We start from the raw sequence: 15,746 nt of genomic DNA, 5'->3' as shown, positions 1-15,746 counted from the left end.
GAGTATTCTCCATAAAGATTATCAACTCTTACCCTGGAGGTAACTGAACTTTAAGAAATGTTTGCCCCTGATCAAGCAAGGTAGTGGTAATAAGCAACTTTAAAGTCAGTAGCTTTTAACATCCATGGTTTTTCTCAATAACACCATGCGTTCATTGAGAATCAGCTGGACACTCTAGTCTGCATCACTGTTGTCCACATTCTGGACCAGGCTATTAGAGCAGTCGTTATCTAAAACTATGGCAGAATGAAGAGGCAACACGGGGAAGTACATAGTAAAGCTTCTGATTGAAGGAGCATAAGCTGTGCTCAAATTCCATTAACCAAAGGAAGTCATACGCCCATGATTGAGTTCCACAGGGCAGAGAAGCATAACCCTGCCAGAGAGAACCAGGTGTTGGGGACACTCAAATGACTAACCCAGCCCATCTCTCGTCACCAAAAATTTTGTCCACTCTCCTTTGTACACAGAAAATACATTATCCTTTCCACAAGGAATAGCATCCCTTCCCCAAGGCTTTAGCCACCAAAACAAGCTCCAAGTCCAGGTTCTCTGAGTGATGCCTGGCATTCTGCTCATCTGTCTAGAGGCAGCTCCTTTTGTTCAGGAGACCAGCGCATTAAAAAGTCAAGTTATCTTCCCTGTCACAGACTCAATATTCGGTGGAAGAATAGGGACAGGACAATAGCTATGAATAGTCTTGTTAAGAGAGGGAGACAGAGAGTAACCACTAGTTTATAACAAATTCTGAAATATCACTGTGCAGACATTGTGAGAGGACTCTACCCAGCACTGTCTACATAATTTGCAGGAACCAGTGCAAAATTAAAATCCAGCACCCCTTGTTCAAAAATTTTAACAAGAGCATTAAATCAAACAGGGGGTCCTTCTGAACTTGGGGCCCCAGGCAACTGCACAGGTCATAGAACTATGAAGCCAGCTCTGACCCTAGGTAATATCCCTTGATGAGGCCCTGATTCCTCCTCTGGCTTTAGCTGCAGCTGCCTGGAACTTTGTTCTCAGTAGCTTTTGGCCTTACTCATTAGGACCTCCTCCCTATTTCAATATCATTTTTGGCTACATTTGAAGAGGGCGTTGGGGAAAATGACCTCTTGGGAGCTGAAGAGATTTCCCAGTCTGTTTCCTGTTCATAAAGTTTAGAGGCCCAATGTCATTTTAAAGTTTGAGAAGTCAGTCTCCTTTAGTCCAGGAGAGAGGATCTTGGTCAGTCTAACTATTTATTCGTTTCTTGGGGCTGCTGTAACAAATTACCACAAACTGAGTGGCTTAAAACAAGAGAAATTTCTTCTTTCACAGTTCAGGAGATCAGAAGTTTGAAATCAGGTGTTGGCAGCAGTGGCACTTTCTGGATAGTCTGAGGGAAAAATTGTTCTATGTCTCTCTCCTAGCTTCTGGTTGTTACTGGCAATCTTTGGAATTCCTTGGCTTGTAGATGCATCATTCCAATCTCTGCGTCCGTCTTCACATGGTGTTCTCCCCTGTGTGTCTGTGTCTCTGTCCAAATTTCCCTCTTATAAGGACAGCAGCGATTGGATTAGATGTTTTTATGAGAATTGGATTGGGTGTCCTAAATCAGTGTGACTTCATCTTAACTTGATGACACCTACAAAGATCCTATTTCCAAATAAGGTCATATTTGCACATTCTAGGTGGATGTGAATTTGGGGGTGGGGGGCACTGTTCAAAATAGTATAACTGTCAAAGATTAAGCCAGGTTCCTGGCAACTACAAGTGCCTAAACCCACACTCACAGTTCTTTTCAAGATGTTTTTGTCCATCTTGAGTTTATTATTGGCATCTTGAATCTTATAGGGATTTTTGATATTACCATACCCTTAGTTAATCCATTCAGAAAATTTGACTAGTGTGAGGGTTGTATCTTTCATTTTATACTTTTCATGAAGCTAAGTTTTAATCACTCATTGTCCCTACAAATCTTTCTCATTTTCTTTTGTACTATTTACTGTTGAGAAGCATGTACCTCTCCAATCCTGTAAGTCACTGTCTTAGTCTACTCAGACTGCCGTAACAAAATACTATAGACTAGGTGGCTTAAACAATAGAAATTTGTTTCTCATAGTTCTGGAGGCTGGGAAGTCCAAGATCAATGTGCTAGCTGATTTGGTTCTTGATGAGGGCTTTCTTCCTGGCCTATAGATGGCTGTCTTCTCACTGTGTCCTCATATGCTAGAGAGAGAGAGGGAGCAAGCTCTTTGGTGTTTCTTCTTGTAATGACACTAATCTCATCATGAGGGGCCCGACCACTTCTAACCCTAATTACCCCCCAAGGGCCTCATCTCCAAATACCATCACATGGGGGTTAGGGCTTCAACATATGAATTTTGGGGGGGATGCAATCCGGTCCATAGCAGTTCTCAAATATTTGTCTTCTATGTTCCCTTTTATTCCTATATACATATAGTCAATTCTTGTCTTAGATAGTTTCCTTTCAGTATCTTGTCAAATGCAGTTAATTGTGGGCAAGAGATCACACTGGATTCTGATTTTCAATTTCTTCACCTAGAGCTAAAAGCTGATTCAATACATTACTGCTTTGTAAGTTATGAAGGTGGCCATTTTAGCAAAGTTTGACAGCTGCATAAAAAAGATTGCTGCCTACCCAACCTCCAATAACACTTTCCTAGCTACCTACTGTCTGGCTCCTCATTCAATGCCACATATTTTATTAAAAATGTTATGGCACAGTGCCAAGATATTTGAATGATAAAAACGAGTCTTTTCAACAAATGATGCTGGAACAATTGGCTATCCACATGCAAAAGGATGAAGTTGGACCTCTACCTTGCACCATATACAAAAATTAACTCAAAATGAATCATAGATGTAAAAGTAAGAATGAAAATTATAAAACCTTTAGAAGAAAACAGGAGTGCATCTTCATGACCCTGAACAAGGCAATGGTTTCTTAGATATGACAACAAGGCACAAGTGACAGAAGTTGGACTTCATCAAAAATTTTTTAAAGTTTGTGATTCAAAGGACACCATCAAGTAAGTGAAAGACAACCTACAGAATGGGAGAAAATATTTGTAAATTATGTATCTGATAAGGGAGTTGTGTCTGGAATATATAAAGAACTCTTAAAACTCAACAATAGAAAAACAAATAATACAATTAAAAATGGGTATAGGATTTGGACACACAGTTCCCCAAAGAATATAGGCAAATCACCAATAAACTCATCAGAAGACGTTGCCATCATTAGTCATTAGAGAAATACAAATCAAAACCACAATAAGATACCACTTCACACCCACTAGGATGGCTAGAATCAAAAAGGATATAATTACAAGTGTTGGCAAGGGTGTGGAGAAATTGAAACCATCATACGTTGATGGTCAGAATGAAAAATGGTACAGCCACTTTGGAAACAGTTTTTCAGTTCCTCAAAAATGTAAACATAAAACCCAGCAACTCCACTTGTAGGAATATATGCAAGAGATTTTAAAACATATGTACACAAAAAATATATATGTAAATGTTCATAGAAGCATTATTAAAAATAACCAAAAAGTGTAAACAACCAAAATGTCCATCAACTGATGAACAGATAAGCAAAATGTGACACATCCATACAATGAAATAGTATTTGGCAATAAAAAGGAATGAAATACTGACACATGCTACAACACTGATGTACCTTGAAAATGTTATGTTTTATGATTCCCTTCACATGAAATGTCCAGAAGGGGCAAATCTATAGAGACAGAAAGTATATTAGTGGTTGCTAGGGGTTGAGGGGGAAATGGGAAGTGATTTCTAGTAGGTACAGGATTTCTATTTGGGATGATGAAAATGTCCTAAAATTAGATAATGGTGATGGTTGCACAACTCTGTGAATATACTAAAAAAACACTGAAATGTACACTTTAAAAGAGTGAGTTTTATGTTTTGAGAATTATGCCTTAATAAAGCTATTATTTAAAAAATTTTATGGCAGAATCCCACAGTGGTAACATTTTTTTTAGCAGTCACGATAGGCTGTTATACTGTGAGAACAAACAACTCCAGAACCTCCATGGCTTATAAGAACAATTTATTTCTACCTCACGCTATATGTTGATCACACATTGTCTGAGGATTCTGACCTGTTTCATTGTTATCCTCACTCTTAGACCCAGACCGATTCAGAGACACTATATGGAGCGTTGTGGGTCACCACAGGAGAAGAAAAAGAGAACAAAGTGTACACCGACTGTTGAAGCTTCCACCTGGAAGTGACACACGTTGATTTTGTTCATGTTGACCACTGGCAGATTACTTGGTTATGCATGAGTTCTATTAGGCGGGAAAGTATAAACCTGCCATGTTCTCTGAAGCAGAGAGAACAAAATGTTTGTGACAGCCCTAATAACTATTTCTAACTTTGCATGAGAAGACTGCGGGTTGTTCTACTTGTTTCATAGTTACATCTAATTTTTATAGGATTTTTCTTTTGGTGTATTGGTTAATAATCACTGTGTAAATATGGTAAATGACAGATATGGTAAAGTGACTGGAAAGAGTCTAAAACATAGATTGATAGTACTCTAACTTTTTAAAGAAAGAAGATAGCTCTTTTAACTTAAAATATGCAAAAATACTACTTATCAATAGCTGAACTTTCAATATTCAGCGAGTAAAGAAATGCAATATGGGCAAAAGCAACTACAAATTCAGTTTTAGAGTAATTTGTATTTTATTAATCACAATGATGTCTATAATAATCTGACAAAAAAGTAGTGTGTGTGTGTGTGCATGTGCACAAGACATCATTCATTCTATAGACAATACATTAAATCCATTGGATTTTTGAACCCTCTTCAGTGTCTGAGTTCCACTAGTTGGGAATGAAAGTTTATAGCAATTCTTCTACAATATTGAAATATTCTTCTGTACATCTCTTATCAGTTTACATTAGCCTAATTCTATATAGAAATAGAAAACTAATGGCCCGGATTGAAATCAGGCTACACTACAAACATTTCGTACATAATATTTCCCTTGCCTTGGCTCATACTGCCTAAGTGTTCAAGATGTGAGTGGATGGGTACAATAATTCCTGCCCTAGTACTGAAGAAGTAAGGAAACAAAGGCCGTGATCTGACTTTTCTTTTTAAGTCATTGTTTATTTTTCCACAAAGGTAGTCAAACAAACTTCCCTAGGTCAAAGTTTAGTTTTAGTCCACAGATCTCTTCTCTCTTCAATAACAGAAGCAAAGCTTTGAAGTATTTGATACTTTTGTTAAAAAAAAAAAAAAAGAGAGGGAGCTAGATGTATTATATTGAGGAACCTATTTCACAGAGGGAAAAAGAGGGTTATTTAACAAAGCTTGGTGGAGAAGAAGGTGGTTAGACAGAATGAAATTATAAGCCATAAAGCAGGCAAGATCCAGAACTTAGCCTTCAGGCTTCATTCAATTAAAATGGAAGTCCACACTGATCATGATGTTAAAAATCAATGTAAAATTTTTCAAGAACTTTTTTGGCACATAGTTTTCTCCATTTCTTTCAACCTCTGGGTATTTTAATTTCAACTGGTATCCAAGTCCATAGTTAATTTTAACATTTATATGAGGCAAAGAGAGCATGTGAATACATACATGTGAACTCACTTATTGGGGCAGATGGTATGTGGATATGGTAAACTTAATTGAGACACTTGGTTTCCAAATGTGTTTAGAAGATTCATAAAAGTTGGGCCATGCTTTAAAAAATATGATGTATTCAAATTGTTACACAAGTAATGCATGTTCGATTTATTAACTTTTTAAACCACCAAAAGGCAAAAAGAAACAAAAATGCAGATGATCCTATAAATCCAGAGATAGCACTATTAACATTTGGGTATATAACCTAGATTTTTCTCATGCAAATATAACTTATAAATTCACACCCAAAATATTTGCAAAGTGGTTTTGTTTTGTTTTGTTTTAGTATGCATTATTTGGGTAAATCCTCCATACACATTTGTCCAGTTATTTCCTTAAGATAATTTTCTGTAAATGGTTGGATGGAAAGAGATGCTTGAACTGGATCTAGACTACTGGTTCTCAATGTGTTGTCCCTGGACCCTCATCATCAATATCACCTAGGAACATTTTACAAATGCAATTCTTTGGTCCACTCCAGACCTACTGAATCAAAAACTGGAGTGGCTCCAAGACTATCTGTTTTTAAAAGTCTTCCAGGGAATTTTGGAACAGGCTCAAGTTTTTGAACCATTGAGGTAGACTAAAAGGTCCAAAGCTTCATCTCCTTCAAGTCTGTCCTTAGTCTATGTGACTTTGAATTTAGCACCTGAACTGTCCAGCTCTCTAGTAAAGAATCACTTGAACTTTATTTAGAACCTGGTCTGTCTGTAGGGGTGTGGGTGTGTTTCAGAGCACAGTTTCTTCCAATGCCACTATTTTTCCTCTGAGGTCATTTTTCTAGTTTATTTGGGTATTTAGTTTCATTGTAGTTGCTTTCATCAATATCTAAGGATCCCTCACTTTCCTCTCATATTTAAGACTGAGACACTGAAAAGCTGATTGGAATCTGTATGTGCATCATTGACTGGTGGGCTTTACTCCATGCCCATAAGGCAAGGAGCTGCAGAATAGTACCTCCAATGTTGATATGTATAGGCATGCTACCCGAATTCTCACAGACGAATTCTCCAGAGAACTACATGACGGCCATGACCCTGGTTGAGAGCATTTTGTAAGTTGAGCTGAGGGAGGACTAGGGGTTCTCAATCTTTGGTATGTATACATTTGCTTAATTCCCTTTTCTTCAGGACAATGCCTAATCTCTGTCCTTAGCTGACTCAAGCTCTCTTTCAGTCTTTCTCCAGAAAGCAAATGTGTTTTCTGCCAGGTTGGAGAAAGGGTAGTCACATGGCTGCATAGGCTGTAGGAGGATATCTTGGGTCACAAATGTTTCTTTTGTATTCATATAAATTCCTGTCAGAGATATTTGGCATGTGAAATATTTCATTCTTCTGGAAAAAAAATCTGAAAATTATAAGTGGCATCTCCAGTCCCCAGATGGAGAACTTGAAATCCTATTCATCCTATTCATCATCTGTGTATCAATCTATCTATCTACCTATCTATCTATCTATCATCTACCTATCTATTTTGCTAGAACTTTGATATCTCTTTTTATCAATGATTCACTTAGTCCCATTAATGATAAATTGAGGTACCATTTAAGAAAAAACATATTTCTCATTTTTAAGGAAGCATACCCTAATTTCTAACAGAAAATATTCGTGGTCTAGTATTTCTCACAGTCTCATTCTCTCTTTTGATTTTTTAATTCCCAAAAGTAAAGAAATCTCAAGGCTTTTTGTTTGAGTGCTATCACAATTTGTCCTTGAATTCCTTATCTTAGATGCAATGTGAGATTCCAGAAGTCCTCTGCAATTTTCACTGCTCCCAAATGTTTCTTTTCCTGTTTTAAATTTCTAGCATTTGATATGCTATATTCCTTTCTATCACCTATTTGTCCTAAATAGAGTAACTTGGCTTTAGTTCTCCTGGGCTTATGTGCCAGCCTCTCTTCTGGAGGTTTATTTATTTTTCTGCAAGATAAAGTACCCACATGGAAAGCTCTAGAGCTTGAAAGAAGCATAATCCTGGAATTGTATTATTATTACTTTTTAGTGATCTACTAGTTCAAAGAATCTTTTAACCAGGCCGTGAGGATAGGAGAAGCTAAAGAGCTATATCAGAGATAAGTATGTTAAGTCTTGATAACACTCAGAAATGGAAGAAAAAAAAATCAGTCTGTGTAGAAGTAAATCTGAAGAGATGGACCTTATTAACACAATGAAATAAACTTCAAGGTTAAGGACAGTCCAAATTCTTCTCTGTTGAAAAGTACTTGATCTTGTTTTATTGGTGATAAGTAATGATTAAAGCAACAAGAAATAGAAAAATAAGGGACTTTTAAAAAATGAAAACAAAATGTGGAAAGGGAATAATAGATGAAAGACTCAGAGGAAGAACACATTTCTGAGAAATACCAATTATATATTCAGAACAAAATTTCCAGATGTTCTTTGAAAAGGTCAATAAAATGCAAGAAGAGAGCACGTTCTAAAGTGGAAACTAGAAGTCACATGAAGAGATCCATCTGGTTTGAGAGAAGACAACAGAAGATGAAATGAGAGATGGTGAGAAAAAGGAGTATTGCAAGAATAATTAAAAACAGATAGTACAATTCAAATCCAAGTATGGGGAATTAAAAAGAAAAGTTAATGCTATGGAACATGGAATAATGATATCTAGGGATGATTTGATAATCTTTCTCAGAATGTAGTGGAAACAGATAATGGAATAAACATTATTAGAAACTAAGAAATTGTATAGGAAAGAGAACACAAACTTACACATAAATATTTGGCAATTTTAAAGAAGGCATCAAAACAAACATAATAGGATCAGTTATTAATATAATAGAAGAAAAGTTTCCAGAGCTGCAGACATGGCCAAACATCATAAAGTGCACACACACATGCACACACATACACGTATATATACAAAAAACTAATTAGAAATTATACCAGAAATATGAGTGCTCTTTAATATTCAGAATTCCTTAATTAATTAATATCAATTAAAATGAAGATTTTCAAGATGGCGGCATAGGCAGACTCTGAATTCACCTCCTCCCACAGACACAGCCAATTTACAACTACTCATGGAAAAATTACCCCTCAGAGAGAACTGAAAACTGGACAAGAGGAACTCCTGCACGAAAGAATAATCCTAATTGAGGTGGAAGAGGCAGAAACTCCCTTCTGGAGAGAAAAAACACCGCCTTCACAAGCCGCCAGCCGCAGGGCTGCCCCGGAGCAGCCCAAAGGTACACAGCCCTCCCTGGAGGCGCGGGGCCCTGAGCCAGGGAGCGCCCCCACTGTGGGCACTTTGTGGACCCAGCACAATCGAGATGAGTGGCATAATATGTGACTTTGACTGCTACTAAAACATTGGGGAGCACCCCCAGAAAAGCTGGTTCACAAAGAAATTAAAACTGGCTCTTAAAGGGCCCATGCGCAAACACACCCATTTCAGAAAGCAACCTAAAATCAGCAGAAAGAAAGGTGCACAGTGCTTTGGTGTAAAGAGACTCACCTGATAGGCTCTGAGTGCATTGCAGTGAGAGGTGAGACCTCTCCAGGGACTGGGACATTGGCGGCGGCCATTGTTGGGGCCATTGTTGTGGCCTGGTGTGGGCATGCTGACACAGACACCACTGGAGTTCTCCCTGGGGCCTGCTAGCCCAGAGTCTTCCCCACCCACTAGAGCACTGATTTAATCCAGCTCAGCCAGGGCAGGCAGCCCACCCTAGGGCCTGGCCCCACCCAACAACAAGCCTTCAGGCAACTTGTGGGCCTGCATAGATTGGTGACTGGATTCTCTGCAGCCTGGCAACTGAGCCCATTTGAGTGGGGCAGGGCATGCACAAGGAGTGGGTGGAGAGTGTGGGGTGGTGGTGGAGTGTGTGGGGCTCCTGCCGTGGAGAGACTGAGTCCACTTCAGGAGGTCGGGGTGCACACAAGAGGCAGGATTGTGTTGACTGTGTGTGTGGACCTGTGGGCAGCTGAGCTTGTCAGCTGCAGAAGACTTGTGCTTCTCAAAGACCCACAGAGAGGGTTTGCCCCACCTTCCAAAGCCTGAAACAATTGGGTGCTCCCGTGCCTGAGGCCAGCCCCACCCAGCTGCAATCCTCAGAGAGCTGACAAGAGACCTAAAGGCTGGAGGCTTATAGCAATTGTAAGCCCCTGAGCCTAACAACCTGCCACGCTGGGGGCCTACTCACTTAAAAGAAATACTGCAACACAAAAGTGCTATTAGAACTTGCAGCCAACTGTGCTAGGGCTTCCCACACCCGATAAAGAGACTGAAGGGCCCACAACAACTACAAGCAGCTGAGCATTACAACAGCTGGCTAGGAGCATAACTCAGCCTCCCTGGGTGCCTACAGGGAGAGCAAACACACCACAACAGAAAGACACACATAGCCCACATAGGGGTCACCCCTGGAACATTGAGAACTGAGGGAAGCACACTGCAGGCCTCCTAAGCCATCACTTATATAAGGTCACCTATCCAAGAGCAGGAGACGTGGCTGACCTACCTAATACGTAGACAAAAGCACAGGGAAAGAAGCAAAATGAGGAGGCAAAGGAATACATTCCAAGTGAGGGAACAGGGCAAAACCCCAGAAAAGGAACTAAGTGAAACAGAAGTGAGCAACCTACCCGATAGAGAGTTCAAACAAAGAGTGTTAAGGATGCTCATTGATCTGGGGGGAAGAATGGATGAACTCAGTGAGAACGTCAACAAAGAACTGGAAGATATAAAAAAGAACCAATCAGAAATGAAGAATACAATACTGGAAATGAAAAATTCACTAGAGGGACTCAAAAGCAGAGTAGAGGATACAGAAGAATGGATCTGTGAGCTGGATGAAAGACTAGAAGAAATCACCCAAGCTGAACAGGTAAAAGAGAAAAGAATTAAAAAGAGTGAGGACAGTCTCAGGGACCTCTAGGACAACATCAAGCGCACTAACATCCGTGTTATAGGTGTCCCAGAAGGAGAAGAGTGAGACAAAGGGGCAGAGAATCTATTTGATGAAATAATAGATGAAAACTTCCCTAACCTAAGGGAGGAAACAGATATCCAGGTACAGGAAGCACAGAAAGCACCAGACAAGATAAACCCAAAGAGGCCCACACCAAGACACAGCATAATCAAAATGTCCAGAATTAAAGATAAAGAGAGAATCCTAAAAGTCGCAAGAGAAACCCCATATAAAGAAAATCCCATAAGGCTATCAGCTGACTTCTCAGCAGAAACCTTACAGGCTAGAAGAGAGTGGCACAATATATTTAATGTGCTAAAAGGAAAAAACTTACAGCCAAGAATACTCTACCCAGCAACGTTATCATTCAAAATGGAAGGAGAGATAAAAAGTTTCCCAGACAAGCAAAAATTAAAGGAGTTTGTCACCAAGAAACCAGTGCTACAAGAAATGTTAAAGGGACTGATTTAAGGGGAAAAGAGATGACCACAAATAGGAAAAATTATCTATCTCCATGATAGGAGGGTAATGGATACAAATGCACAAAAAAGAGGTTAGATATGATATCAAAAACATAAAATGAGGGGGGAAGGGAGTTAGAGTAGAGCTTTCAGACAGAGATAAAACTAAAGAGACCATCAATTCTGTATAGAAGGAGAAAGAAACAGAGAAGGACTACTAAAACACTGAGAAAAAAAAAGTTAAAAAAATGGCAGTAAGTACATACTTATCAATAGCTACTTTAAACATCATTGGACTAAATGCTCCAATTAAAAGGTATAGGGTGGCTGACTGGATAAAAAAACAAGACCCATATATATGCTGCATACAAGAGACACACTTCAGACCTAAAGACACTCACAAACTGAAAGTGAAGGGATGGAAAAAGATACTCCACGCAAATGGCAATGAAAAGAAAGCTGGGGTAGCAGTACTCATATCAGACAAAATAGACTTTAAAACAAAAATTGTAAAAAGAGACAAAGAAGGGCATTACATAATGATCAAGGGAACAATCCAACAAGAGGATATAACACTTGTAAATATCTACGCACCCAACATAGGAACAACTAAATATAAAAAGCAATTATTAACAGACATAAAAAGAGAAATAGACAGTAACACAATAATAGTAGGGGACTTTAACACTCCACTTACACCAACGGATAGATCATCCGAACAGAAGATCAATAAGGAAACATTGGCCTTAAATGACACACTAGAACAGATGGACCTAGTAGATATATACAGAGCATTCCATCCAAAAACCGAAGAATACGTGTTCTTTTCAAACACACATGGAACATTCTCCAGGATTGATCACATATTAGGCCACAAAACAAGTCTCCATAAGTTTAAGAAGATTGAAATAATACCAAGCATCTTTTCTGACCACAACAGTATGAAACTAGAAATCAACTATAGGAAGAAAAGCAGAAAAGCCACAAATACGTGGAGATTAAACAAAATGCTACTGAACAACGATTGGATCAACGAAGAAATCAAAGAAGAAATCAAAAAATACCTGGATACAAATGAAAATGAAAATACTACATGCGAGAATATACGGGATACAGCAAAAGCGGTTCTAAGAGAGTAGTTTATAGCAATACAGGCCTATCTCAACAAACAATAAGAATCTCAAGTAAACAATCTAACAATGCACCTAAAGGAACTGGAAAAAGAAGAACAAACCAAGCCCAAAATCAGTAGAAGAAGGGAAATAATAAAAATCAGAGCAGAAATAAATGAAATAGAGACTAAAAAAACAATAGAAAAAATTAATAAAACCAAGAGCTGGTTCTTTGAAATGATCAACAAAATTGACAAACCTTTAGCTAGACTCACCAAGAAAAAAAGAGAGAAGGCTCAAATAAGTAAAATCAGAAATGAAAGAGGAGAAATTACAATAGACACCTCAGAAATACAAAAGATTATAAGAGAATACTATGAAAAGCTATATGGCAACAAATTCGACAATCTGGAAGAAATGGATAAATTCTTAGAATCATACAACCTTCCAAAACTGGATCAAGAAGAAGTAGAGAATTTGAATAGACCAATCACCGGTAAGGAGATCAAAACAGTAATCAAAAACCTCCCCCAAAATAAAAGTGCAGGACCAGACGGCTTCCCTGGTGAATTCGACCAAACATTCAAAGAAGACTTAATACCTATCCTTCTCAAACTCTTCCAAAAAATTGAGGAGCAAGGGAAGCTCCCTAACTCCTTCTAAGAAGCCAACATTACCCTGATACCAGAACCAGAAAAGGACAACACAAAAAAAAGAAAATTACAGGCCAATATCACTGATGAACATCGATGCAAAAATTCTCAACAAAATACTAGCAAATAACATAGAATATTAAAAAGATTATACAACATGAGCAAGTGGGTTTTATTCCAGGTATGCAGGGATGGTTCAACATTTGCAAATCAATCAACGTGATACACCACATTAATAAAATGAAGAATAAAAATCACATGATCATCTCAATAGATGCAGAGAAAGCATTTGACAAGATACAGCATCCATTTATGATAGAAACTCTGAAGAAAATGGGTATAGAAGGAAAGTACCTCAACATAATAAAGGCCATATATGAGAAACCCACAGCTAATATCATCCTCAATGGTGAAAAATTGAAAGCTATCCCTCTACCACTCCTATTTAACATAGTAATGGAAGTCCTAGCCAGAGCAATCAGGCAAGAAAAAGAAATAAAAGGGATCCAAACTGGAAAGGAAGAAGTGAAACTCTCAGTATTTGCAGATGACATGATTTTATATATAGAAAACCCTAAAGAATCCATCAAAAAACTTTTAGAAGTAATAAACAAATATGGTAAAGTTGTAGGATACAAAATCAACATGCAAAAATCAGTTGCATTTCTGTTCACTAACAACGAAGTAGCAGAAAGAGAAATTAAGAAAACAATCCCATTTACAATTGTAACAAAAAGAATAAAATACCTACGAATAAACTTAACCAAAGAGGTGAAAGATCTGTATACTGAAAACTATAAAACATTGCTGAAAGAAATTGAAGAAGACACAAAGTAATGGAAAGATATTCTGTGCTCTTGGATTGGAAGAATTAACATAGTTAAGATGTCCATACTTCCTAAAGCCATCTATAGATTCAATGCAATGCCTATCAAAGTTCCAACAACATTTTTCACAGAACTAGAACAAAGAATCCTAAAATTTATATGGAACAACAAAAGACCCCGAATAGCTAAAGGAATCCTGAGAAAAAAGAACAAAGCTGGAGGTATCACACTCCCTGATTTCAAAATATACTACAAAGCTATAGTAACCAAAATAGCATGGTACTGGCACAAAAACAGACACACAGATCAATGGAATAGAATCGAAAGCCCAGAAATAAACCCACATATCTATGGACAGCTAATCTTCGACAAAGGAGCCAAGAACATACAACGGAGAAGTGAAAGTCTCTTCAACAAATGGTGTAGGGAAAACTGGACAGCCACATGCGAAAAAAATGAAAATAGACCCTTACCTTACACCATACACAAAAATTAACTCAAAATGGGTTAAAGACTTGAATGTAAGACCTGAAACTATGAAACTTCTAGAAGAAAACATAGGCAGTATGCTCTTCAACACCAGTCTTAGCAACGTATTTTCAAGCACCATGTCTGACGGGGCAAGAGAAACAATAGAAAAAATAAACAAATGGGACTACATCAAACTGAAAAGCTTCTGCACAGCAAAGGAAACCACCAACAAGATGAAAAGACAACCTAACAATTGGGAGAAGATATTGTCAAACCATACATCTGATAAGGGGTTAATCTCCAAAATATGTAAAGAATTGATGCATCTCAACAACAAAAAAACTAACAACCCAATTAAAAAATGGGCAAAAGTCCTGAACAGACATTTCTCCAAAGAAGATATACAGATGGCCAATACGCACATGAAAAGATGCTCAGCATCATTCACTATCAGGGAAATGCAAATCAAAACTACAATGAGATATCACCTCACGCCCGTCAGAACGGCTATAATTAACAAGACAGGAAACAGCAAGTGTTGGAGATGTGGAGAGAAGGGAACTCTGATACATTGCTGGTGGGAGTGCAAACTGGTGCAGCCACTATGGAAAACAGTATGGAGATTCCTCAAAAAATTAAGGATAGAACTACCATATGATCCAGCTATTCCACTGCTGGGTATTTATCCAAAGAACTTGAAAACACCAATGTGTAAAGATACATACACCCCTGTGTTCATTGCAGCGTTATTCACAATAGCCATGACTTGGAAGCAACCTAAGTGCCCATCAAGGGACGAATGGATAAAGAAGATGTGGTATATATACACAATGGAATACTACTCAGCCATAAGAAACAATGAAATCCAGCCGTTTGTGACAACATGGATGGACATTGAGGGTATTATGCAAAGTAAAATAAGTCAGAGGGAGAAGGTCAAATACTGTATGATTTCCCTCATTAAGTAGTAGATAATAACAACAACAAACAGACACATAGAGACAGAGATTGGATTGGTGGTTACCAGAGGGGAAGGGGGGAGAGAGGAGGGCGAAAGGGATAATTCAGCACATGTGTGTGGTGATGGGTTGCAATTAGTATCTGGGTGGTGAACATGATGTAATCTATGCAGAAATAGAAGTATAATGATATACACCTGAAATTTATACACTGTTATAAACCAATGTTACTGCAATAAACAAAAAATTTAAAAAAAATAAATAAAATGAAGATTTTATTTATAGTTAAAAAGAATATTTGATAATATTAAAGAGTATCCTGTTAAATCAGGAATAGATGTGTGTTTTCTAACATAAAGAATATTTTTTTTTGAAGGAAGAACATTCTTCTGAAAAATACGAGATATAGGGTCCAACATCACACTTAATGGTACAATTGTAGAAGCATCCTCATTAGAATGATAAAAAAGACAATGATCCTCATAAGTATTCATATTAATCAAATTATGTTCTGGAATTTCTAGATGATATAATAAGACAAAAAAAATAGGTGATGTGTATATAATGGAAAAAAGTTAAACATTTAACCTCATCTATAGACAACAGATGACAAGGATCAGAATACTAAGAGGTCTGTCTGTGAACGTAAAAACCTGTAAAT

The sequence above is a fragment of the Ceratotherium simum genome, chromosome 11 (genome assembly GCF_057802395.1).
Source record: "Ceratotherium simum simum isolate JZ-2026a chromosome 11, ASM5780239v1, whole genome shotgun sequence".
Classification (NCBI taxonomy): domain Eukaryota; kingdom Metazoa; phylum Chordata; class Mammalia; order Perissodactyla; family Rhinocerotidae; genus Ceratotherium; species Ceratotherium simum.
The sequence above is the reverse complement of the archived record's forward strand: the minus strand, read 5'-3'. Positions refer to the sequence as shown.